The 25,765-nt window shown below is 44.2% G+C and overlaps 1 protein-coding gene and 1 pseudogene across 2 annotated transcripts in view; both read left to right on the forward strand.

The window, feature by feature from the left end:
• The window catches only part of CADPS (calcium dependent secretion activator), a 534,502-nt gene that overhangs the window by 265,226 nt on the left and 243,511 nt on the right, over positions 1 to 25,765 (forward strand). The window lies entirely within an intron of this gene.
• Positions 17,297 to 18,148, forward strand: LOC142448526 (creatine kinase B-type pseudogene; annotated as a pseudogene).

Raw genomic sequence — 25,765 nt, forward strand, 5'->3', positions numbered from 1 at the left:
AAAAATCTATTTCCCCATCATCATATATAAACATATCTACATATGTAATGCCTATATTTAGACATCTATAAATGCCCTTTGCCTCCTAGTTCTTTCCTCTATTTCCTTTTACCTTCTTCTTGTCCCACTCTCATGTTCAACCTTTTTGGGTTTCTGTCATTCCTTTCAGCTATATTGCCCTTCATCAAGCCCTACCAGGCCTCCTATACCCTCCTCGCCATGAATTTTGGATCACTTGTTGTTCCCTTGTCCCTGGGTTTGTTAACACACACTTCCTTCTTTATTAGCTCTTCCTTCATTTATCTGAGTGGCTACAATGCTAAGCTAACCCCTGTGCAATGTGCTAGGGATACAGCAATGAATGAAGTGAGCAACACCCTGTTAATAAGGCACCACCTACCCATTGCAATGGCTGTCAATCAAATGGTTGGTGGGTCAAGCTCATACAGTGGCTCCATGGGATATCAAGCCCTATAAGGATCACAAGCAAGGAAACCTTATGGGACTCTGAATCAAAATTGTCTTGAAGGCACTTAGCAGCACAACAAAGCACCTACAAGATAACAGGACAAGCAGTACACAAGACAACTTCTATTTTTATTTATTTTTATGTATAAGAAAGAGCTTTACATCAACATATAATCTTATATCAAAAGAAGACATCACAGCCCAGTCCAGCTCAAGTCAACAAGTCCAACGCAAGCCAGGACCCTCTTCAGACTCACGTAGTTGCAAGCTGGTGATGCACAAGGGTGGAGTGGGATGGGCCCGGACCAGTGGGTGCAGCGTCTCCTAGACCTAAGGTCAATGGGAACATGGGAGGCATGGACGGCTCTCAGGGTTTGGACAGTCCAGCTGGGCTGTGGAGGCAAACAGAGCTCCAGCAGACAGGAAGGTGGAGAGGCAGAGAGAGATTCCCTCTGTTTATCTTGCTTTTTCACAACAGGCTGATGACATCAAGGAGGTATCATCAGACTGTGACTTGATTGACAGGCTTTCCACCCCTAGTGAGACTACCACAATGGTTTTTCTCTTCCTCAATACCCTTGCACTTCACCCTGCATGATGGGCAAGACAACTTTTGATCATGGTAGGTAGAGACACATTGGCTTTGGCTTTACTATTCAGTTGAAATCTGCTATATAGTTTTGTCCCCTAGCTTGCTTTGAGAAGGCTTATTATGCCTCTGTCATAACCCTTATTATGCCTCTGTCATAACCCTTATTATGCCTCTGTCAGAACTGCTCCATAGGGTTTCCAAGATGATAAATCTTGATGGGAGCAGACTACCTCATCGTTCTCCTCCAGAGCGACTGGCGGGCTTGAATTGCTGATCTTCCATTTAGCAGCCTGATTCTTAACCCTCTGTACCACCTGAGGTCTTTAGAAGGTTTATGAATCAGTCAAACATGGTTTCTTGCCATTTGTAACTATTCAATGATCACTAAACCACATGAATAGTCCTCACAGGCGGTCAGTCTGACATTGTCTTATATGAGTGCTCAAGGTGAAATATCAGAGGCAAAATATTCATATGTTCTTATATTTGTAAGTTGAAATTCTATCAGTGGGAGTACAGAGAGGCATCTATAATTGAGGTGTTAGTGTTTATCAAATTGCTCATTATAAAAGCTGCTTATTTTCCATGAAAAACAAGATTTTTAAGTAGTTAAATGAATATTAAAAAGAATGTGTTCACTTGATAGATTTGAAGAAAGCATTATGTACTATTTGAGCCAAGATTATCTTCATTAAATGTAGAGTAACACAAAGAAAAATAAATATGAAGTTATATCATCATTCTAATCTTTAGAGACCCGTTTGGTATACTAACATCTATTGCACCAAGCAAAATAAGACAGGGCTTGCCTTAATCAGTTCTATTAAGACAAAAGGAAAACATAATAATTCACTGTCAGGGTTGCCGGCCCCAAAGAGTTCACTCTTCCACCAACCTCCCCCGAAAGTCTCTATCTTTTAGTGCTCATCAAAGCATGCCGCATAGGGTCACCAAAAAGAACATATTGACAGATATCGCTAAGAAAGTATTTTCCCTTTACTATCAGATAAAACACTAGTAGCACAGCAGTGAAGTGCTCATCTGATTATCCAGTGACAGTGACAGGTGATCCAAATCCACTAGTCACTCCTTGGGAGAAAATGAGGCTCGCTGTCTGCTCTATAAACATGCCCAGCCTCGGAAGCCCTTTGGAACAGTTCTATTCTGGGGTGGATATGAGTTAGAAATAAATCCTTGGAAATAGTTTGTGTTTTATTTATTTCACTGCAAAAATTAAAAGTCTAGTTTCTATTGATTTAATGGTAGTAACACCTCTATTGTTAATAGTTGAATTTTATTATTTTATTCCCAGAAGTGGAATTGATAAATCAGCTTTGGTCAAGTATGAGGGTTAGGTATTGGACTGCTAACTACATGGTTGCTGGTTCAGACCCACCAGCTACAGCAAGGGGGAAAGAGATAAGGCTATCCGCTCCCGTAAGTACTGATGCCGTAGACACCCTGGGAAGGGTTGCTACCAGTCAGAATGAACTCAGTGGCGATGGGTTTTGCTATCTTAGCACATTTAAAGGTTCCGGCAAAGCATAGGTTCCATGCAGCTCCACCACTGCTGTGCAGCAACAGAGCAGATTTGTGAAGATTCGCCAAACTATGATTTTAATGAAGCTGGTCAGAAAGTGTCTACAGGATGTTACCTTTGAACTTATACCTAAATAAGGAGCCATCCATGCAAAGGACAAACTGGGCAGGGAGTGTTTTAGCTCAGAGACATTATAGTAAGGAGGAATCTGACATATTTGAGGGGTAGGTAAAACACCAGCGTGGCAGGAGCTGGTGGTGGGTGATGGTAGGGCAGGAGAGGAGAGGAGTCAATGAGACCGGGGGCCAGAGGTTAGGGTACAAAGTTGGCACTGTGTACCCTTAAGCAATCTGATTAGCTTGAAATTTCAAAAATAGTAGACTTTATTTTGGAGGTAGTTTTAAATTTGCAGGGGGGAAATGTACAGAAAATACAGGGCTCTTGTAGAATCCCTCTGTCCACTGCATAGTTTCCCCTCATTAACTCCTGGAACTCCTTCAGTGCCTTTGTTACACGTAATGATCCCATGTCAATGCCGTATTATTAGCTGAGGCCTATAATTTGCATGTTCCCATAAAGATTTACAGCCATGGAAGCTCACAGGGGCAATTCTACTCTGTCCTATAGAATCACTATGAGTCAGAATACACTCAATGACACTATTTTATAGTTTATTTTAGGGTCACTTTAGCGTTCACCATAGTTCTTTTAGGGTGTACGGTCCGATGGGTTTTGAAAACTGCATAACGTCATGTGTCCACCACTGCAATATCATGTTGAATAGTTTCAGTGCCTTGAAAATGACTTGCACCTATTCGTCTTGTCAGCCAACAAGCGCTGGGTCCCTTGCCCCGAGGAGCTCAAGCCAGTAAAGGACCAAACTGAAGAGCAAAGGAAGAGCATTTCTTTAAGCTTGTACTTAATTCTAAGATGTTGTTGTTGGGACCTTGGAGTCACTTCCAATTCATATGACAATTCAAAATAGATCCCAGTCCTGCACCATCCTCTCGATTGTCATGTTTGGGCCACTGTCGCAGCCACTGGGTCCGTCCATCTTGTTGAAGGGCTTCCTCCTTTACCAAGCATGATGAAGGAGTGTGTAAGCATCAAATAAATAGAAACAACAACAAATGCGCTATCGTCAAGTCGATTCTGACTGGAGTGACCTTATGGAAGATAGCTGAGGCTTTGAAGCCCTACCACCTCATCTTTCTCATGCCGAGTGGCTGTCGGGTTTGAATAGCTGACCTTGCGGTTAGCGGTCCACTGCCTGTCTGGCAGCATCACCAGAAAACTCCAAACAGTGCTATCGAGTCCATTCTGACCCATGGTGACGGTAGAGGACAGGGTTGAAGTACCTCTGTCGTTTTCCGAAGCTCTACCTGTTCAGAGGGGTAGAAAGCCTCATTCTTCCACTGACCTTGCAGATCTCAGCCCAACTCAAAAGCACTGTGCCACTGAGGCTCCCCACGTTACCAGAAGAGAGGGGAATGCCCTCAGATTCTGTCTGTCTCTCGGTCATTTCTAAACTGCTCACGCAGGGTCCAGATCATGTGAGAATCATGTCCTACACACCATTTCATGTCATTACAGGTGAAGCATGGATAGTGAGGGATACAAAAATGGCAACCATTGATATCTGTCATTGCAACATTAAATCTCCCAAGAGGGCTGGTGTTGTAGTGGTTATGAGATTCACATGGTCAGCCGTTCAAAACCATCAGCAGCTCCTTGGGAGAGAGACTGGACTTTCTACTCTGATGAACAGTTACCATCTCAGAAACACACAGGCAGTCACTGTGAGTCACCATTGACTCAATGGCAGTGAGCGAGAATGTCTCCTTTAGGGTTGCAATGAATCTCAGTCAACTCGATGGCAGTAAGAATGTCTCCTTTCGAGGACCTCTGATGGTATAGAGTTACTGCTAACCACAAGGTTAGTAGTTCAAACCCACAAGCTGCTCCAAAGAAGAAAGATGGGCTCCCATACAGGTGTATAGCCCCAGAAACCTTGTAGAGGGTCAATATGAGTCAGAATAATCAACTCAATGCCAGAAGAGTTTTATCCCTTTGGGAGGGAGTTTATGAACATTTTTCCAAAAGCCCTGGACATTCCTTTAACGAACATGATATATTAGTCTCTCCCTGGTAACCACTACTCTTCTAGATCAATAGTTTTGTCTTTGGCACAAGTTCAGAAAGTTGAAATGATACAGTATGTAGCTTTTCCAGGCTGGCTTCTGGGATTCACAGTTGTAAAGGCTCCCTCTGGCTGCTGTATGGCATGGGCTACAGGGAGACGGTGGGGAAACTGTGGCAGTCTCCCAGGAGAGATGGTGGCAGCTGAGGACAGGGAGTAACAGAACTGCCTTCAAGATACCTTTGGACGTGGAGTCTCATTCCCTTTGGGTCCTGTTCCCAAGCAATGCACCATAGGCAAAACTGAGCTGCCATGGAAGCTTAGATGTTGCTGTAAAGCTGAATAGGTTTCAGTGGAGCCTAAGACTAATATAACTGGGAAGGAAAGCCTGGCCATCTACTTCCAAATATCAGACAGTGAAAAACCATGGGGGAAGTCATAGGGATGGCTCAGGACCAGGAAGCCTTTTGTTCCAATCCTGCATGCGTGACTATGAGTTGGTGGTGTTGTGTAGCTAACAACAACAAAAATAACTCATATTCAAGGCTAGTACACCACTTTCTGAAGCTTCCATTGTGACATGGGGTAACTGGTTCTTGACTATTTCCACTAAACTTTGCTTTACACTTGCCCCGCCATTCTGTAAGTGATGGACTTCGGGCACCTTGGAGAATGACACTGAGTGAGTTGAAACCAGCCCGCCAGCTCTTCTAGCCTGGCGGGTAAAGGCTGTTCAGCAGGGAACTGGGATAGTCCTCGTGCTCAGCTGCGTCCTTGATTCCCCTCAAGGACTACAATAACATCTGTACCAAATGTGTTCTTTCTCCACGTTAGCAAAGACGTGTCTTTTACAGAATGTTGCATGCTGACATCAGGGTGACATTGACACCAAACAAGAAAAAAGAATGCATTCATTTCGCCCTGGAGCTTTCATTTCCTGCTTGGAGTGTACATTGAGCTGTGGTTATGATTGCTACTTGTAGGCAGGAATTCATGTGGAAGCATTTCAAGGAATAGCTAACAATGGGTCTGAGTCAGGTCCCAGTGAGCGAGTGAACTGTCCTCTGTAGATCATGGGAGTGCCCAGCACTGAAATTCTTTCATGAGGATAATGTTTAATTACATTTATATCAAACAGGAATGACTCAAACTTTCCAGGGAAATCTGAGTCCTAAGACTCTCCTAACAGATGCAGCTTGCTGAAAACTCTGGAATTCAGAGTGAAGCATAAGGAAGTGTACATTTTGTGCATTCGTTTCCAATCATCATTACTCGGTAACCATGTTATACAAGGAATTGTGCTTTGTTTTATGATTGGCTTAGTTCATAGAGTTGATTTTGTGACATTTAAATCAATGTGTGTGGCAAAAGGAGCCCTAATGGTGACCTTGCTAACCACAAGGTCAGCTGTTCAAACCCACCAGCCATTCCTCAGGAGAATGAGGAGGCTGTTAGCCTCTGGGGAAAAAATGACAGTCTCAGAAATTCTATGACAGAGTCAGAATGGAATCAATGGCAGTGCTGCATTGCAAAAAAGGTGTGTGTGTGTGTGTGTGTGTGTGTGTGTGTGTACACTAAATTGTCCTCATGGTCCCCATACCCAACCACAGTAATTGTTGATGTTCCAGTGTTGCTTTCTTGTATCTGTGGGAGTGTATAAACACATGCACACACATGTGTTTATAAAGCCTTGCATGGAAATCTTTCTACTCATTTAAGATCCTACTCACACGAAACTGTAGATCTGGCTTTCACTACTTGCTTCATTTGAAAGCATTCATGGAAATGCTATGATGTATCAGCTTACAGCTCCTTGTTCTCTACATATTGGTGAGTAGAAGGACAAGGTCATCCCAGTTTTCCCAGGGCATCCGGTTTTAACACTGAAAACCTTGCATTCTCAGACACACTGGGAGAGCTGGTCCCAGGATTTCAGTAAAAACCTGCTCAGCCTCTGCCATTCTACATACGGGGGAAATGTCTGATTGAAAGTCCCCTCCTGAATGTCTGTTCAGAGGCCTCTACCTCTTCAGCATCCATCATCAGAGTACAGTTGCTTTTTGGTGACAGGCTCAGGGCATCTGTTACCATTTTTAAACTTGAGATAGGAATTAAGATGCGGTTCAGCTGTTTGCATATAAACAACAAGCAAGTCGTGCTCACATGAAGGTCATTCCACGGCCTCAGTGAACAATCTCAATTTGCTCCATTTGTCTGGATACACAAAGAGCTCATGGCCAGAATTATTATATAAACAGCAGAGTTATGCTTAATGTAACTAAACAAACTAATTGCATTGTCGTATTTGTTCATCGAGGTGAAAGCAATTAAAAGCCTTAGTTATATTTGTGCAGGATCTTGGGTGCTCACAGCTGCAGGAGAAAACAAAGTCATAGATATGTAGGGAGAAAGAATGCCCAGGAAACACATACATGTCATTATAGGAATTTTCAAAGGAGTTTGGGGGGGGTGGGACTCAAGTGATTAAGGACTCAACTGCTGACTGAAAGGTGGGCAGTTCGTACCCACCAGCCACTCTGTGGCAGTCTGCTTCTGTAAAGAGGGTAGCATTGGAAACCCTATACGGCAGATCTATACTCTCTTACACATCGCTTTGACCAGAATGGATTTGATGGCAATAGTTTTGTTTTTTGGTTGATGGGAATTTTTCTGGCCCATCACAATAATCCATTACCACCAAGTAGATCCAGAGTGCCACTCCAGAGCAGCATCAAGCTCTGCCATGCGGTCCCCAAGGCTGTCCTTACTGAAGCAGATTGCCCCACCTTTCCCCATAGAGTCGCTGATAGATTCAACCACCCACTTTCAGTCAGCTGCTGAATGCTTAGCTACTGTGTCACCAACATGCCTTTTCTTTCACAATCACGAGTAACTGCTCAGGAAGTCCATCATGGTGCTAACTGTTGAGACACTTGCTAACTGAAAGGTCGAAGACTCAAGTCCACCCAGAGGCACCTCAAAAGACAGACCTAGAAATCTACCCTGAAAATAAGCCCTTAAAAACCCTGTGGATGACATTAAAGAGAACTTTCCCATTTACATCAAACACATGAAGAGATGCCCAACATCATTAGCCATGAGAAAGATGCAAATCAAAAGCACCACAAGACAGTATTTCACTCCCACTAGAATGACTAAGAGTTCAAAGAAAAAGACAAATGTGAGCACGGATATGGTGAAAATTGAGCCCTTATCCATTGCTGGTGGGGATGCAAAATGGTATCACCATTGTGGAAAACAGGGTTGCAGTTCCCAAAAAGAGCTTGAATGTCCATCCACTTATAGGTGTGTGCCCCAAAGACTTAAAAACAGAAACTCAAAAAGAGACTTTGGTATCAGTGTTCATTGCAACACCATTCATAATAGGCCAAAGTTGGCAACAATCTAATGCCCCTCGAGATGAGCAAATAAACAAACTGTGCAACAAACTTCGCCAGCACAATGAAGTTTTGATACATACTGCAGCATGGATGGATCTGGAAGATATTATGCTGAGCCAGATCAGTTGATCACCAAAGGACAAATATTGCATGAACACATTGATAGTCAACGCTAACAACAAAAGGCAAATGTACAGAGACCAAAGTTAAGTAATGGTCACCAGGGGCAGCAGGGAGAGGAGAATGTGTGTGTGTGTGTATGTGTGTGTGTGTGTGTGTGTGTGTGTGTGTGTGTGTGTTGGGGGGTGGATTGTGATGGGGAGATCATCTTAATTAAAGATAGGGTTGCATAGCCAGTTATTATAATTGCTGTCAGTGAGCTGTACACCTGTTGAATTGGCAAATGTTGTGTGATAATGACAAAAAAGAATAGCTGCTGAGGTGACTTATGTATGATCCCTCATGGGATTTAATCCCTCGCTTTGAAGGTTTAGGGTCATGGTTTCACGGGACATCCAGAAAATGGGCCTAAGAATGTGTTTAGTGCTTCCCTCCTACCCCCCCCCCCCCTCATTGCATTGAGAGCCTGGGTTCACAAAGCTTCTGAGCAGCTATTCGAGGCACAATGCTTGGTCGCTGTTCACTTGCAACAACAGGTGAAAGAGAATCAAGAACAGGAGGAGTCTATGGAATGTGTGGCTAATTGCTCCTTTGCTATGAGACCAGAAGAAAAACACAGTGCCCCACTACCATTACTGAACATTGGGGTCAAAGATTCCAGTGATGAATCCTGACCAAAAGAGGCAAGATTCAGAATATAATTTCAAATTCTCATGGGCTCTAGACATGAAGTTGGATGAACACCATGAGTCATGGAAGGTGAATGGACCCCTAAAATTATTAAAATCTTTAAATCTTAAAAAAATTCTCTGAAATAATTTTAAAACCAAACAATACATAGTTTAACTTAACAAGTTAAGGTCTGCCTTGAGCACCTTGCTCTTTTAAGAACTAGATTTATGGGATCGAATTGAAAATAAGACAAGAGATAGAAACCTTAAGGCAGTGGGTGTATGGTCACAAGAGAGGAACAGCTCAGAACAAGGAGGGTGAGAACGGCTTTATCGTTGAAGAGTGCCATCACTGTCATTAGGTTAAACATGTAGAAACTTTTGAATGTACGTGCTTTGTAGTGTATATTCTCCTCAACAACAATGTGAATTTTTTAATTTTCAGGGAAATATAAAACCCTGTGGAACACAGTGTTACTCTTGCACTGATACAATTGCCATAAGTCAAAATTGACACAGTAACTGCTTTGTTTGTTTGTTTGTTTTATTGGGGCAGGGAAGTTGTAGCAATATATCCTTTAAAAATCATTTTATTGGCATACACTATATATATCATACAATTTAATAGTTGTGCACTCATCACCATAATCAATTTCAGGATCTGTTCTTCTTTCTTGTACTCAATGTTTCTAGCTCCCCACTTCTCCCTAAACCCACCCCCACTCCCACCCTCCGCCAAGCCCCTAAGTAATTATTAATCTATTTCCATTCTCTATGGATTTACCTATCCTAGATTTCATATAGAGAATCATACAAAACAGAAACAAACACCAACAACAATGACAAAAAAAACAACAGAAAAATAGAGCAGAAAACTGAAAACAACTTCAAAATGGGTCAAAAGGGAGATTAAATGATTAGCTGTTACATCTTAACCTAACTACATCAACTTGTAAATCTGCTGCACAAGACCTCTTTGAAGTGTTGAAAAGCAAGGTTGTTATTTGAAGACTAAAGTGCACCTGAGTCAAGCCATGATGCTCTTAGTGGTCTCTTCTGATTGTGAAAGCTGGCCATTGAATAAGGAAGATCAAAAGATAATTGATGCATTTAAATCATGGTACTGGTGAAAAATATTGACAGTACCATACACTGCCCCCCCCCCCAAAAAAAAAAAACCTGTCTTGGAAGAAGTACTTCCAGAATGCTCCTTAGAATCAAGGATGGCAAGACTTTATCTCACATATTTTGAGCATGTCAGGAGAGACCAGTCCCTGGAGAAGGATTCCATGCTTAGCAAAGTAGCAAAGTAGTGAAAAGGAGGAAGACCATCAACAAGGTGAGTGACACAGTGGTTGCTGCCTCGATAGAGTCAACATCCAAACGATGATGAGGATGGCCCAGGGCTGGGCAGGGCTTGGTTCTGTCACACACAGGGGTTGCTAGGAGTTGGAATTGACTTAATGGCACCTGCGAATATCGTCCTCATCCATCAGCTACTTTACAATGTGCTGTCTAGTCACATGCCTCAATTATGATCAGAGGGGGTTCGCCAGAGGCTTCATCCATGTGTGGGGACCCGTAAGTGAGTTTGGACTTCCACTGTCATCCACAGCCTTCTGCAAGCCGAGTGTTCAGAATTTAACTTCTGACACTGTTCCCTCCTTTGGATTTGGATTATAGTATTTACCATCCTTGAGTCACACAGGCTGGTATGTTTCTTCCAAGCGGACTTAGTTGATGGCTAATTTGATGGCTTCTTGTTTGAAGACCCCTGATATTTTTTTCTAAAAGCCAGACACCATTTGATTTCTTCACCATCTTTCATTATAGGACCCTTACCTTCAGAGATCTCTTCATAAGGGCGAGTATTGGAGAGGGTCATGTCAAAATAGAATTTAGTTTCATTCCTTCCTGAATTTTCAAGCCTTGATGCATTCAAGCCGTAATGTTGCGCACGTTAAGTTCAAGTGAAAATGTATCTGCCGAGCAAGTACTGGCCAAGGCTTTAATTAAAGTAAACAAAGGACACCTAGTGGGGCAGCAGTGGAGCACCTGGCTACAAACCAAAAGGGTAATGGTTCAGATCTACCCAACAGCTCCATGGGAGAAAGGCCTGGTGATCGGCTCCCATAGCCTAGAAAACTCTATGGGGTGACTCTACTCTAGCACCTGAGATCACTGGGAGTCAATATGACTCAGTGGCACCTAAAAACAAAAAATATCAGCTACAGACTTCAGGGCCGAACAGGTGGACTTTCTAGGATTTAAGCCTGCTGCTATAAAGTTGGGGTCATTTCCAACATTATAGCCAACCCATGTATTTCAGAATATGTGCCCCACGCTGTTCCTTTTCTTATTTTTATTCTTCAATGAGAAGACAGTTTCTAAATTGGCAAAAGGCTTGAACCGACTCTTCTCCAAAGAGTACACAGGAATGGACAATAAGCATATAAAAGGTGCTCAGCATCATGGGCAACTCCTGTCCTGCGGAGTTCAGAACTGTGAGAGCATTGAGAGGTTACCCTACTTGCAAACTGCAGCCTTACTCTTATTTGCTAGAGCCTAGGAATGAGTATGATATCTAGAAAATAAATACACACCCAAAAAAGTTGACTGGAAAAATCTACGGTCTTTTAATTTCATGTGTCCACACATTTTTGTCTATATACCCAAGCCAAACCAGATCACTGCTGGCATGTCTATTACAACTCGTCACCCTACAAGACTGAAAAGAGCTGCTACTTGGGTTTCCAAGACTGTAAATCTTTATGGGAGCAGACGGTTTCATCTTTTTTTCATGGGTCCAAACCACTGACCTCAGCAGTCAGCAGTTAACCCATTATATCACTAGTGTTCCTTCACACACACACACACACACACACACAGAGTTGCCATGAGTCAAAATTCAACTCAATGGCAACAGACAGCGGTATCTATATAGAATGAGGAAATGATTCGCTTTTCTTTTTGGTTTATGTATTTTTTTAACTGGAGGGAGAGAATTGACCCATAATTTAAATCAAAGATACCCAAACGCTGTGAAGATGAGAAACCTATATAACCTTGAGGCTATTCTAAACAGTGGAGCAGTTAACAGGATTTGATCTTCAAATCTGCATTTTCAGGGTGACTGAAGCCACAAGGCTCTGAGATTTGTTGTCAAGAACCTGGTTAAAAGGAGCCCTTGTAGTGTAGGAGGTTACAAATTGGGCTGCTAACTGCAGGGTCAGCAGTTTGAAACCATCAGCTGCTCTGCAAGAGAAAGATAAGGCTTTCTACGGAATAAGTTACAGTCCTGGAAACCCACAGGGACAGTTCTACTCTTTCCTATAGGGTCGCTATGAACTGCCTTGACTGGATAGCAATGAGTTTGGTATGGTTTTACCTGGTTAAAATGTGCCGTACTCCCACAAAACTCCAAACTTGCAGTACATGTATTATTCATACTGATTGTGCAGATCCAACGTGCTGATAGGAAGCATATACTTTCTCTACTTGAGGTTCAAGGTAATCAAGGAGCAATTGGCTAAATGTTCTCCTGGAGAAGGCTTTTTTTTTTTTTTTAAAAAAAAGGAAAATACAGACTTAAAAATATTGTCAACTCATCCAAAGTAAGAAGTGTGGTTTGGTGTGGGTCTCGGGCCTGTGTGTCTCATGTCTACAGATCCACTTTGTGTCCTGACTACTAACTTGTCCCTTTATTCATTCCATCAATAACTATTTACTTTAAAATATGTATTATATACTGCTGTAGGCACTCGCGCACAAAAGGCCTGGCCTCTACATCTAAAAAATCACCCATTGGAAAACCTACAGAGCACAATTCTACTCTGACACAGATGGGTTTCCGTGAGTCAGTGTAGTCTAAGTACTAGGGATACAGCAAAGAACAAGACAGACACAGTCCCAGCCTGAGGACCCTATGTTCCAGAGGCAGAGGCATACATTAAACATGCAAACAAATAAGGTAATTAAGCATCATAATAAGTACCTTGCAAAAAGTACATCACCCTGTGGTGCTCTGGGCAGAGAGAAAACCCTCTCCACTGGCTGGTCAGGAAGTTCCCTAAGGTGGTGCTATTGAAGTTGAGACTTAGGCATCAAGGATCCAGTCACCTGATGATCAGGAGGAAGAGGAAAGGATAAGTTTAGAGTTCTGGAGGTGGGGTTACACTCATCATGTGCCAAGGCTCTCAGGAAGAGCGTTCTATCTGGAGTATGTGCGCAAGAAGGAAAGCCGTGTGAGAAGAGTTGAGAGAAGTGGGCAGGAGCCAGATGGCCATGGGAGGAGGACTTTGGTTTTAATCTTAATTTTAACAAGAAGCCATCACATGGTCATCAATAAGATTTCGCTGTGATGCCGGTTGTCTCTTCATGGGGAAGGGATTGCAGGGACATAAGAGGGAATGCAGAATAGTAAGTTCTCATCAACGGCCATCAAGGTGGACCCCCTACTCAGGAGATCCTAACGATGCGCCTGTCCCTGCCCCATCAGCATGGATCATTGAAGAGCAGATACTTGTGGCCCCTGGAGTTTTCTGAAATAAAGCCCCAAGCCTTTCTTCCTGGTTGATCTTAGTCCGGAAGCTCCACTGAAGCCTGGTCAGCATCCCAGGACCACCACCCTCCACTGACAGAGGGGTGGTGACTGTGTGGCATGAGTTCTACCACTGGACCGCAGCTGCATTGAGAATATTAAATAGCTTTGTGGGCTTCTAGATCAAAATCAATCACACATATCATTTAATTATTATGCTTCCAAAATGGCATAGAGGGGTATACCCCTCAGCAATGGTGGTACGTGCTACAATGCTGTATCTCAAAAACACGTTGAGTGCGGGCAGGACGGGGGTGGGGGGGGTGAGGGTACCTAGATACAGAAGATCACAGATTATCTGATTCTTTCTATATAAAATGCCCCAAATCTACAAATCTATGAAGCCAGAAAGTCTACTCATATTTGTCTGTGACTAAAAATAAGAATGTACTGCAGTCTGGCACCAGGGATCTTTGTGAGATGATCAATTGGTTGTAAAATTAGACTGTGATCATCGCTATCTGATACTTTAAACTTACTGAAACTCTTTGGATTACACACTTGAAACAAATGAATCCTGGTATCATATCATTAGACCTCAGCAAAGCTGTTACCTACCTAAAAATCATAAGGAAAAAATTTTTTAAGAATGCATATGTTCTTTTTTAAAGAACATAGAAGCAGAAAGGTGGTAAGGGATACATTCATGCAAGCAGGAGATGAACGTGAAATCACAATGAGAAAAATATATATATGTTTTACAGACTGATCCATACTAGCTTAAGGTGGTATTAAATGTGTGTGTGGTAGGGGCTGGGTGTGAGGAAATTAGAGACAAATCAATGATAGCTTGGTATTTGGGCCACCACATGGTTTGGGTGTCATTTCATGAGTTGGGGACGTGAAGGTTATTCATTTGACACCACACCAGATAAGCCACCATCAGTGTGAAGTATGCTTCTAAGTTTGCACCCAGAGCATGTCTGCCAGTTTGTTGTATTGTGGTGGCCTCTGTGTTGCTATGGTGCTGGAACCTACACCACCAGTCTTTAAAATACCAGCAGGGTCACTCGTGGTGGACAGGTTTCAGAGGACCTTCGAGATGCAGGCAGAGTACGAAGAAAGGCCTGGTGATCTACATCTGAAAATTAGCCAGTGAACACCATGTGGATCACAAGAGAATATTGTCTGATTCCATGCTAGAAGGTTATGAAGGCAGCACCAGACCAAGCAATGTTTCCCACTATGCCTGCCATATGCAGCCACTGTGATTAAAGCCAGCTCAACAGGACAACGACCAACAAAGCATTTGGCCCCGAATAATAGAAATTAAAACATAGAAGTGTCCAAGTTGCCCCTGGTTGAACAATGCTCTGTTTTTCTTCTACTCTTATATGTTTTTTGAAACTTAAGAATTTCATGTGGGCTAATATGAAGGCAAATAAAAAATATATTGCTACAAAATCATAGTAACTTTCATTAAACAAAAATTTCACAATGTGAAGGAATTGTCTCTCAACATATCCTCTATTCAGTTCTACGAGGGGGTACCCCCCAAAAAAACAACAGAATGTTTTTCAAAGTGGTAATTTCAATTTTTTACAAAACAATCTTATCACCTTCAAAGTACTCTCCATTAAATCTATGATTCCATTCTTGGAAATATTTTTCAAATTCATCTGTTAGGATGACTGACAGCGCCTCCCTTGTTTTTCACTTCACCTCTTCTACATCGTCAAATTGCTGCCCTTTCATGCCCCTCTTCATTCGAGGAGACAAAAAGACGTCGCACCAAGTGAGGTCAGTTGCATAAGGTGCATGGGGCAAGAGAGACATGCTGCTTTCTGCCCCAAACCGGCACACTGAGATGGCTGTGTGAGCAGGTGCCATTGTTGTGGGGGCAAAACCTGTCCCCTGTCTCCCCCAAATCAGGCCTTTTTTGTCACACGCTGCTACGCAATCTTTTCAGAACTTCTAACTAGAAAGGTAAATTAACAGTCTGACCTGGTGGAATGAACTCCAAATGCACTACAAGTCGACATGTTTGTCCGTTCAGTTGACGGACATCCACAATGAGATTTGTCATCAAATGACATTTCACCTTTTTGAAATGAGAAAATCACTCTTACACTCGAGTTCTTCCCATCGTGCTGTACTTATAAGCTGTTTCAACCTCACAATGTAACCTGCCCAGTAGATCCCAGCGGAAGCCACTATTTGATTGACCTGTATTGTTGTTGAAGGCACCCTAATTAGGCTAAAACAAGTGTTTCACTAAGAGAACTTGTCTGCAGCCACCCATTGTTCAGAGAGATGTTTGAACACTCCGGGTTTAGCTTGAACCCGGGTGTATAAGCGCTGGAACCCCATAACAATACTTTTGGACTTGCCCTCTTATGTCAAGGGGATTGCATCTCATCTGCATTCTGCCTGACCTGTGTCATGGCCCCAGTGAGTGACTGCAGCTGAGTCAGTGATCACAGCTGTATCCCTGCCATCTAGTAGCCTGTGTGCTTCACTGCTCTGAACATTGCTGGCTGTTTTTCCCAATCTGGATGTGCCAGTGGAAGCTACATTCCTTATTTCTGTCTTCCTAATGTGTGAATGGAATGGAGCAGAGGGAATGTTGCATTTCACCTACCTTACCCTGGTGGGCCAGCGGCTACGTGTCCAGCTGCTAACCAAAAGGTCAGCAGTTTATAGCCAGGAGGTGCTCTGAGAGAAAGAGAGAGAGAGAGGTGGCACTCTGCCTCTGCAAAGATCCCAGCCCAGTGGGGCTGTTCTACACGGTCCTGCAGGGTTGCGATGAGTCAAAATTGACTCAATTGCAAGCGATTTGTTAGAGAATATCTAGACATCATTATCATGAAAAAACCTACCTGAAAAAAGCATCCTAAGAGCAAAGGATAGATCAACTGACTTCTGAATACATTGCCACCCTGGGAAATTCTCAATTAGCATTTACTATGACAGTTTGGGTCTGAATATATTTGAGAACTCAAATAATGACTTTTGGGCCCATTATTTTTTAATCACTGACAGTGACACCCTGTACATGAGGGAGGGAGAGAGCGAGGGAAGGATGGAAGGAGGGGAAATAAAGCATGTTTGAGTATCTCAGATGATCAAGATTAGATTACCAAAGGCATCCAATTCTTAGAGGGGGCTTCAACAACAGCTAGGATAAGGGGCGTATGCAGCCTATCACTTTTCGAATTCCATACGAGCATATAGTTCAAAAGAGGAGCATCACATGATGGTTTGTTTGAAAGCTTCTCATAGCGTCCTGAAGGCATGGCTGATGAGCAGTTCCTGTAGCTCGAGCATCAGTGTAGTTGAGTGTTTCAAACCCCCAGTTTGAAGTTGCCCATTTAGTAAACAGGCTGTAAAGTGGGTCTTATTTGCTTTCTAACAAATAAGGCAGAACAGCTTGCCCATGAAGATGGAAATCATAATTTACATTTAGGTTTATTTTTATAGACAGGCCATAAGTACAATGTACAAAGCTAGATAAAATGAAGGCACTAGAAAATTAAAAAGAGAGATTTATTTTTCCTTCCTTAAAATTGAGCTCAGTTGTAATTTAAAACTAACGGCTTTAATGATACAGAATAATTGGATTGGGCGGTGGTCTTCATAGTTTGTCAGAATCGGAAACTGACAATTCATGTTTGATGTTCTGTCGTGTTGAAAACAGGATGTACACGCACACATATTAATGGGATAGGAAAAGCAAATTGCAATGTAGAAATGTCAGGGGAATTAAGAATTTAAAATTATGCAAAAATAAATCCTCCCGGCTGCCCGCCCACGCTGCAGTCTCCATGCCGTTCTCCAACTGCCAAGACGCCTGAAGCTGCGCTCCCGGCCGAGGATGAGTTCCCCACCCTGAGCGGCCACAACAAGCACCTGGTCAAGGTGCTGACCCCAAGCTGTCTGCCGAGCTGCGCACCAAGTGCACGCCGAGCGCCTTTACGGCAGACGACGTTGGCCAGACCTGCGTGGACCACCCCGGCCACCCGAACATCCTGACCGTGGGCTGCGTGGCGGGCGCCAAGGAGTCCTACGATGTCTTCAAGGAACTCTTTGTCCCCATCATCAAGGACCATCACGGGGGCTACCAGCCCAGCAACGAGCACCAGAGGGACCTCTGCGCCGACCACCTGCAGGACCCCAAGGACATGAAGAAGCTGGCAGGGGAAGACCTGTCCAGCATGGAGGGCGACCTGTCGGGCAGGTCCTAGTGCTCAAGATCATGACCCAGGCAAGTAGTAGCCACTGCTAGACGACCACTTCCTCTTGACAAGCCCGTGTCGCTGCTGCTGCTGGCCTCCGAACTGGCCTGGCCCGCCACTGGCCGGATGCCCAGAGCATCTGGCACAAGGACAATAAGACCTTCCTGGTGTGGATCCACGGGGAGGACCACCTGTGGGTCATATCCAGGCAGAAGGGGGGGACAAGAAGGAGGTCTTCCCCCGCTTCTGCACTGGCCTCACCCAGATGGAGTCCAAGAACTAGGAGTTCATGTGGAACTCTCACACCTTGGCTACGTGCTCACCTGCCCGTCCTCCCTGGGCACGGGGCTGCAGGAAGGGGTGCACATCAAGCTGCCCCACCTGGGCAAGCACGAGAAGTTCTCCAAGGTTCGCTGGTGCAGATGGTGGTGGATGGCGTGAAGCTGCTTATGGACGTGGAGCAGCAGCTGGAGCAGGGACAGTCCTTAGAGACCTGGTTCCCGCCTAGAAGTGAGTTGCCACTGCAGCTGCCCACCGCCACTTCCTAATTTATTGGGGGACTGGCTCCCCTGCCGCGCTAGTGGCCCAGCCCTTAGCCCTGCCTTAGACTCCTGTGTGGACTGTCGTAGTTTATTTTTGGATGACTAAGGTGTTGCTGATGCTGAAATAAACTAGGGTTTGGGCCTGGAAAAAAAAAAATCCTCCCATGTAGAGATCATGCAGGATGCTGTCAGAAAATTCTTTCCAAATATAGCTTTTGAAAGAATGAGGACATATATCTGCTTGCAACCCTCCCTTCCTCTTTCAAAGCTGACCTGCTACAACTTTCGCATTCACCGTGATTAACTACACAGTGCATGGTACTGGCCAAGTGTGTCTCCTTCGCTCATTCCTGAGCACCCTGATACTACCTTGACACATGGCTCACTGGTGCTATTGTTTGTTTAATGTGTATGTTTTAAATCTATACCAATCTTCAAACTTAGATTTCGAAGGGAGCCTGATTGTGCCTGGTTGTTAAAAAAGATCTCCTATAAAAACACCTTCCGTGAAAAGAAAGCACTTCTAGATTGATTTTGCACACTGCAGAAAGCATCAAATGTCAGCTCACCTGTCTTAAACCAAGGGAGAGCTGGCCAATTGAGCTCTCTTCCGGCAGACCACGACTTCCTTCCTGAGGCAGACAGCCCAAGAAATGGAAGCGACTGGATGCCTCACGAGCTCTCATGCTGCCCCACCTAAGATCAGCTGCCAGGGTACAAGGTCCCCCTTGGGGCAGCACAGAGCTCCATCTCTCTATCGAGTGCCTTACTCTGCCCGTGAGTGGCCCTGGCTCAGGCCCATTCTTGGCTGCAGTCTTTCATGAGGAATTCCACAGTATCTTTTCTGCTTGGTAAATTTTTCCATGCCAGCTTGTCAAGTGAAGTGAATGAGGAAGGTTTAATCAGTGATTTTGCTCACTGTCGACACAGAAAGAGAGCATTTTTCTTTGCCTTCTAAAGTAGCTGAATAAAACCTCCAGGGAGTGCAGAGATTCTTGACAGGATTGCCAACGAGAGCTTCTTGTGGGGTGAAAGAACTAGAAATCGGTTCTCAGCCCCCCCCTCCCATTTCAATATGCATTAGCACTTGATTTTGGCCTTGAATATAATGTGATGACAGTTATTCAAGAAATTCTGAGGCTACAACCCACCAGCAGCCTTCGAGTCGATTGTGACTCGTAGTGGGGCGACAGGGCAGAGCAGAACTGTCCCATAGCATTTGCAGGACAGTCGGCTGTATGGAATGTGCCCTGGTGACAGGACGGTAGAGGTATTGGGCTACTGATTCATAGCAACCCTGCAGGATGGAAGAGAACTGTCTCGCTGGGTTTTTGAGGCTGAGACTCTGTATGGGAGCAGAAAGTCTCCGCTTTCTCCACAGAGTAAATGGTGGAGCAGAACTGCTGACCTTGTGATTAGCAGACTAGCATCCCACCAGGGCTCATAGCTTATGAAATGGAGAGGGATTTGAAAGTGCAAACGAAGATGAGAGAATCTATGTTGGCGAATTTCCACATTCTCAGCAAGTTCATCCGCAAAGAGATAAGCAACTTCATCTCTGCACAAGAAAACATTTAAGACTAGAGAAGTTTGGGGATAGGTTCCTTTGAAATAAATAAATAAATAGATTGCCAACCCTGATTTAAATGGTTCTTCACGCAGCTGTGTACTTAGCAGAGAGCAAAGTCATTTGCATTTTGGGATTCTTTTTGCCGGGAGACGGATGGTCTGATGCAACTCTCAAACAGCTGGAGCTGGGAAGGCAGGGACCTTGGGATGCGGATGGGCAAGAAAGAGTGTGACAGACAGCGAGCCCAGCAATGTGTCTGGCTCAGACACACTTCCCCATCTGCCCTGGTTCCAGCTTGTGTAGCTGCTATAGCATTCCCTAAAGGTTTCACCGCACTGGATGAAGGAGAACGATTTAGTCCAGGGTTCCTGAGCCTCAGCGCTATTTGGGGCCATTTTACCCTACATTGGGAGTCCTTGGATGGTACAAATGGTTAATATATTAAGCTACTTTCCAAAATTCCGGTGGTTTCAGTCTACCCAGAGGGGCCTTGGGAGAAAGACCTGGCTTTCTACCTCTGAAAACCCAGTCATTTAAACGGTGCACGTTCTCCTCTGATGTGCCTAGGTCGTCCTGAGTCAGGGTTGACTCAAGGGCATGTGCTAATCCCGGGCTGCAGGGGGCCTGATCTATGTACTGCAGTCTGTTTTCCAGCATCCCTGGCCTCCACACAACTCTAAAAGGAAAGAGAGGAAGACATCTATGGGTGTAGGCTGAGTAGATTCCAATAGCACCCCACCACCAGAAGTTACCCTAACAATGTGAACAGATATTGCTAAATGTTGGGAGGTGGGGACATTGAGAGCCACTGATTTAGTTGAGAATTCTTTTTAATTTGTGACATTGAGCCATTTCATCCTCTGAGATGGTCGGTTTGAGGAAGTGATCAGTTCAGCTGTGTAGTTTGTGCCCATTCTTCTTGTCAGCAGCAGTCTCCGAGAGAGACTGGCTTGAAGAGTCAAGTTGTCTTGGGGCTTAAAATTCAGGAAAATGATAAGTCTGAGGTCTAGCATTTCTCAGATTGTTGGCAAATCATGGCCAAGGTACAACTAGTGAGCAAGAAGGCTAGGGATTTACTAGAAATCCACTTAAGATTTTATTCTCAGGCCTTGTCATCATCTTACATGCCCAAAGTAAATGCCAGTCCATTCCACCAGTCCAGTCTTATTTCCCGATGGGATCCCAGGATGCAGCCTGATTAATGTGATTCACTCAGAGGAAACGGGGGAGTTTCAGGTCAGTATTAAGAAAATCCTAAGAAGTAGTCAGCTTATAAAGAATCACCAGGGACACTTTTATGTCAACAACTCATCTCCCTGTTTCTATGTCTTTCTCAAACTCAAATCAAACCCTGTCACTCAGAGTGACCCTAGGTAAGGTCCGTGAGGCTGTACGTTTTTATGGGGACAGACAGCCTCATCGTCTCTCCTGGACCAGCGAGTGGGTTTTAACAGTCATCCTTGCATTAGCCCAGCACCAACCCAGAGCACCACCTGGGCTCCTTTAAGCCACTATAAAACAACTCCAGACTCACTGCCATTGAGTCGACCTCAACTCACAGCAGCCCTGCAAAGGGTTTCCAGGGCTGTAAATCTTTGCAGGACCAGACAGCTTCTTCGTTCTCCCAAGGAGCAGCTGGTAGGTTTGAACCTCTGATCTTACAGTTGACAGATTAACACCAAACCTTCCCTCTCACTCTTGGTGCTTTTAATAGAGTACACTCAGGCTCATTTTCAGAACATAACCGAGATGCATTTTTACATTGTATTGGAAGGTTAGCCGTAGGTAGGGGTCCTCTTTAGTGACTGTTTAGCTCTACTTTGTTGAGTTTAAAAGATAGTTAAGAGTCCAAGGGCCCTAGTGGGGCTGCAAACATTTCAAACCTAGCTGAAATACTTTTGCAGCAATTGGAAATTGGGAACAAGAGATTTAAAATGCACTGCGGCTGGATTTTAGCAACACTCTGGAAGGCAGCTAGTCTGAAGATGGGGAAAGCATTGATAGTCTGTCACTGCCATCTAGTGGCTATATTCAACAGTGCATCCCCATCTTCTTTCTGGGTTCTGACCATCTTCTTGCCTCTGACTCTTGACAGTCGGCAATTCCAGGCTAAGCAAAGGACTGTATAGGAAGAAGAAAGCTGGAGCCCAACAAATACCAGATACTAACTTTCTTCACTTCCATCTGTTATACCTTTCCATATTGGATCATCCATCTTTCCAGCCAGGTAACACTGCTCTGGATAAATATTGAATATCCACTTCCCATAAGGGTCTGCCTCACATCCCGAGGCTTGCCTATATTTTTAGTTACACTGGCTGCGCAGGTAAATCCACAACAACTTGAACAGAGAATAGAGTGTGGAACCAAGGATGCCCCGCTGGGAAGGCAGGGCGTATGGCGTTCACCTGCTCCTGAACTCTTGCTTTTTAGATGAAATGGTGGCTGGAGACAGTGCAGAGCTCACCCAGAGCTACTCAGCACTGGAGCTGGGCTGGAGCTCTGGTCCAGAACTCCTGCAAAGACATTCACCCCATCCTGAAAGAAGCCGAGGCTCCCCTAGCCAACTCTCCTGGGAGTTAGGACGGGCGGCTCCGGAAGCCGACTGTGGCAGAAGGTGGAAAGCAGCTCCAGTGAGAATCCTGGGCAATGGCCTCATGCTGAGTGGGTTAATAACAGTTCTGCTTTCCGAAACACAGGGTCCTCCAAGTTCTCATGGGAATTTTTACAAACAAGCTCTGGGCTTGCATTTCAGCTTCCCTCCTTGTCCACCCAGTGACCTAGAGTGAGCTCCTCCATGGACCGAGGCTCACTCAGCCTGCTCACCAAAAGATCGATGACTTCAACCCACCAGTCACTCCCATGAGAAGGAGGTGGTCGTCTGCTTCCACAAAGCAGACGACCACCTGGAAACACGATGATGCCGCTCTGCGTCAGAGCCACTGTGAGTCGGCCCTTCAGCATATAACAGTAATCACAATAATAGACCTTGTTCTAAGAGGCGGTTGTAAATCATTAAAGAAGGAACTGTATGTGAAGTGTTCAGCACATACTTACTATTATTGAGTCAATTCTGACTCATAGCAACCCAGTAGTGCTTAGTATCAAGCCAGTGGTTGTCAAGAAGATTTAGATTCGTGAGAGCCTCAGGTGGGTCAGAGCGGTGCTGTGCCCACTAGCGTTTTGCGTGGCAGTTTTTTTTTTCTAAAAGGGTTTAACAGGCCTTTCTTCTAAAGTGCCTGTGGTTAGGCTCAGAATGTCTGCCTATCATTTGGCAGCTGAGTAGGTTCACCCTGTGCCTGGTGTATTGCGTGGTTGATTGTGACCCATACAGTCTTATTTTAACTTCTTGTACTTTCAAAAAAGAGGACAACTCTTGATAGGATGGATTGATGCAGAAGCTCCCACAGTGGGCACCAACATAAGAATAGAGGTGAGCAGGGAGTCTGCTGCTTGTAGGGTGACTCTGAGTCAGAAGTGACTCAATGGTAAGTAACTAACAACACATACTTTGTCTTGTTGCTGCTGCTGTTTAGCTGAATTGCCTTCATCAAGTTACTTAGCGACTCTACATTTTCTCTGAGAAATCCAGGTAAAAGTTCTACTTCGCTGCTAACAAAATGAGATCATGCAAGTGAAAACTTAGTGCAATACCAGACATATAGCCGGTCTTCGATCGATGTGTCTTTGATGGGTGAATCCTAAGAAAGCCATGCATGAAAACTGCTCCAGTCCCTTCTGCTGTCCTTCACTATCATCCCAAGATTTAAAGGTTGAGGCTGCCTGGTTGTTTCTCTTTTCAATCGGGTTAAATAAAACCTAAGCATAGGAACAGATCCCAGTTTCCCAAGAGTAAAAAGAAAACAATCACTAAGGCCCAATAAATTATTAATACTCCTGTGTATCCATAAAAAATGCAATGTTCCAATGACACAGAACAACCTTGCCGCCACCAACCAAGCCTCACAAAAAAAAAATAATAAAAGCAACAAAGTGATCTATAATCAAAACCTCAGACTGACAAATGCATCCGTAAGCAAACTCTGTCTGCAAGTAACATATTGACGAGTTCCAACACAGCATCTCAAAGACAGCTCACCAGGGGAGAGAAATACAGCATGTCACACAGAACAATACCCAAAAGTCTCTTCTCATTGAGAAAACATTAACAATTTACAAAACCTTAATGAAAAAAATAAAATAAAAAAACCTTAATGAATAAGGAAAAATAAATGTTTGTCAACCTTTGTAAATATCCAAGAGGCAGAAGGGGAAGTTGCTGGACCCCCAAATCAACCCCAAACAGTGACCTTTCCCAATTGCTGTCATCTCTGGTGAGGCAAGGGGTCACAAGTGCTAGAGAAATTATCTTCCCTTCCAAGTTAAGATGTACTGTTTGAATGCCCACCACTTGTCTGTTTACCATAAGGTGGTGACTTGCATGTTGCTAGGATACTGGAAGCTATGCCACCAGCATTTCTGATCTCAACAGGATCACCAAAGTGGAGAGATCTGAGTGGAGCCTAAAGCAGACTTAGAAGACATTTCTGACAAGTAGCCACTGAGCACCCTAGGGACCAGAGCAGGTGTCATCTGATAAGGCACTGGAATATGAGGTCCCTGGAGTAGAAGGTATGCGGCATACAGAGGGGCAGTAAGGAAAGCCCCATGCACATCATCAGCCATGAAGACAATGCAGGACCAGGAGACGTTTCTGTCAGGCATAAGATCGCCATGAGCCAGACTCAAGGTGACAGCAACTGAGAATCACAACAACTTTGAAAGCAGGCCCGGCTTCACAGCAAACCTGAAGTCACAGAGCTCCACATGGGCAACGTCTTGGCATATCAACTCAGCAGTAAAATTTGAGGCCTTGTTTTCATATTCCAACAACCAGCCATGGGATGGAATAGAATGCAAAATGTGCAGGCTTTGGGGGTTTGTTTTGTTTTTCATCACAATACTTAAGAACCATGCTGTGCCTGCAGAGCGGGAAACCACCAGGCTACTGAGAGCCCCACCTCCACTGAACTGGAGACGAAACATCAATTAATCCATGACCCATCACATATTAAAGGGCCAGATAATGAGTACCTTAGCCATGGGGTCTTTGTCACAACACTTCAATTCTGCCATTGCAGTGTGAAAGGAGCCACAGAGGATTTGGGAAACAATGAGTGTGGACATGCTCCAGGAAAGCATTATTAACAAAGTCAAGCAGCAGGCACTATGTGGCCCCAGGGCTGTAGTTTGCTGACCCCTGTGTTGGGCCATCTTCAACCATCAGGACCTGAATGAGGACCAGGACCTGAATGAGGATGAGTTTTGCGTATAATAATTTCATGGTGGGGGAGAAAGGGGGAACCGACCACAGTGATCTACATATTTTCCCCTCCCGGGGGGACAGACAACAGAAGAGTAGGTGAAAGGAGCCATCAGACAGTGTAAGACATGAAAAGCTAGTAATAATTTATAGATTATCAAGGGTTCGTGAGGAAGGAAGGGGAGAAGAGGAAGGGGGGGGGAATGAGGAGCTGATACAAAGGGCTCAAGTAGAAAGAAAAGATTTTGTGAATGATGATGACAACAAACATACAAATGTGCTTGACACAATGGATGGAGGGAGGGATTGTGATGAGAGTTGTATGAGCCCCCAATAAAATGATTTAAAATAATAATAATCTCATGTTAACGACAGGAGAACAGTGATCTTTCCTATTTAGTGCTGAAAGAGCTCCATACAGTGCCTGGGGACTATGAAGTATCAAAAAATAAGTTGAATGGATATAGAAAAAAATTGTTACGTTTCCAGACTAGCTTGTGTTCTGTTTCCAGCCTGAAGGAATAGAACTTAGGACAAGTCAGGTTTGATTAAAAAAGGAGTTCTCAAGAAATGTCTCAGTAATGAACTAACTGAAATCCCATCTGAACAGCACAACCTGAGGC

This window comes from Tenrec ecaudatus, chromosome 5 (genome assembly GCF_050624435.1).
Source record: "Tenrec ecaudatus isolate mTenEca1 chromosome 5, mTenEca1.hap1, whole genome shotgun sequence".
NCBI lineage: Eukaryota > Metazoa > Chordata > Mammalia > Afrosoricida > Tenrecidae > Tenrec > Tenrec ecaudatus.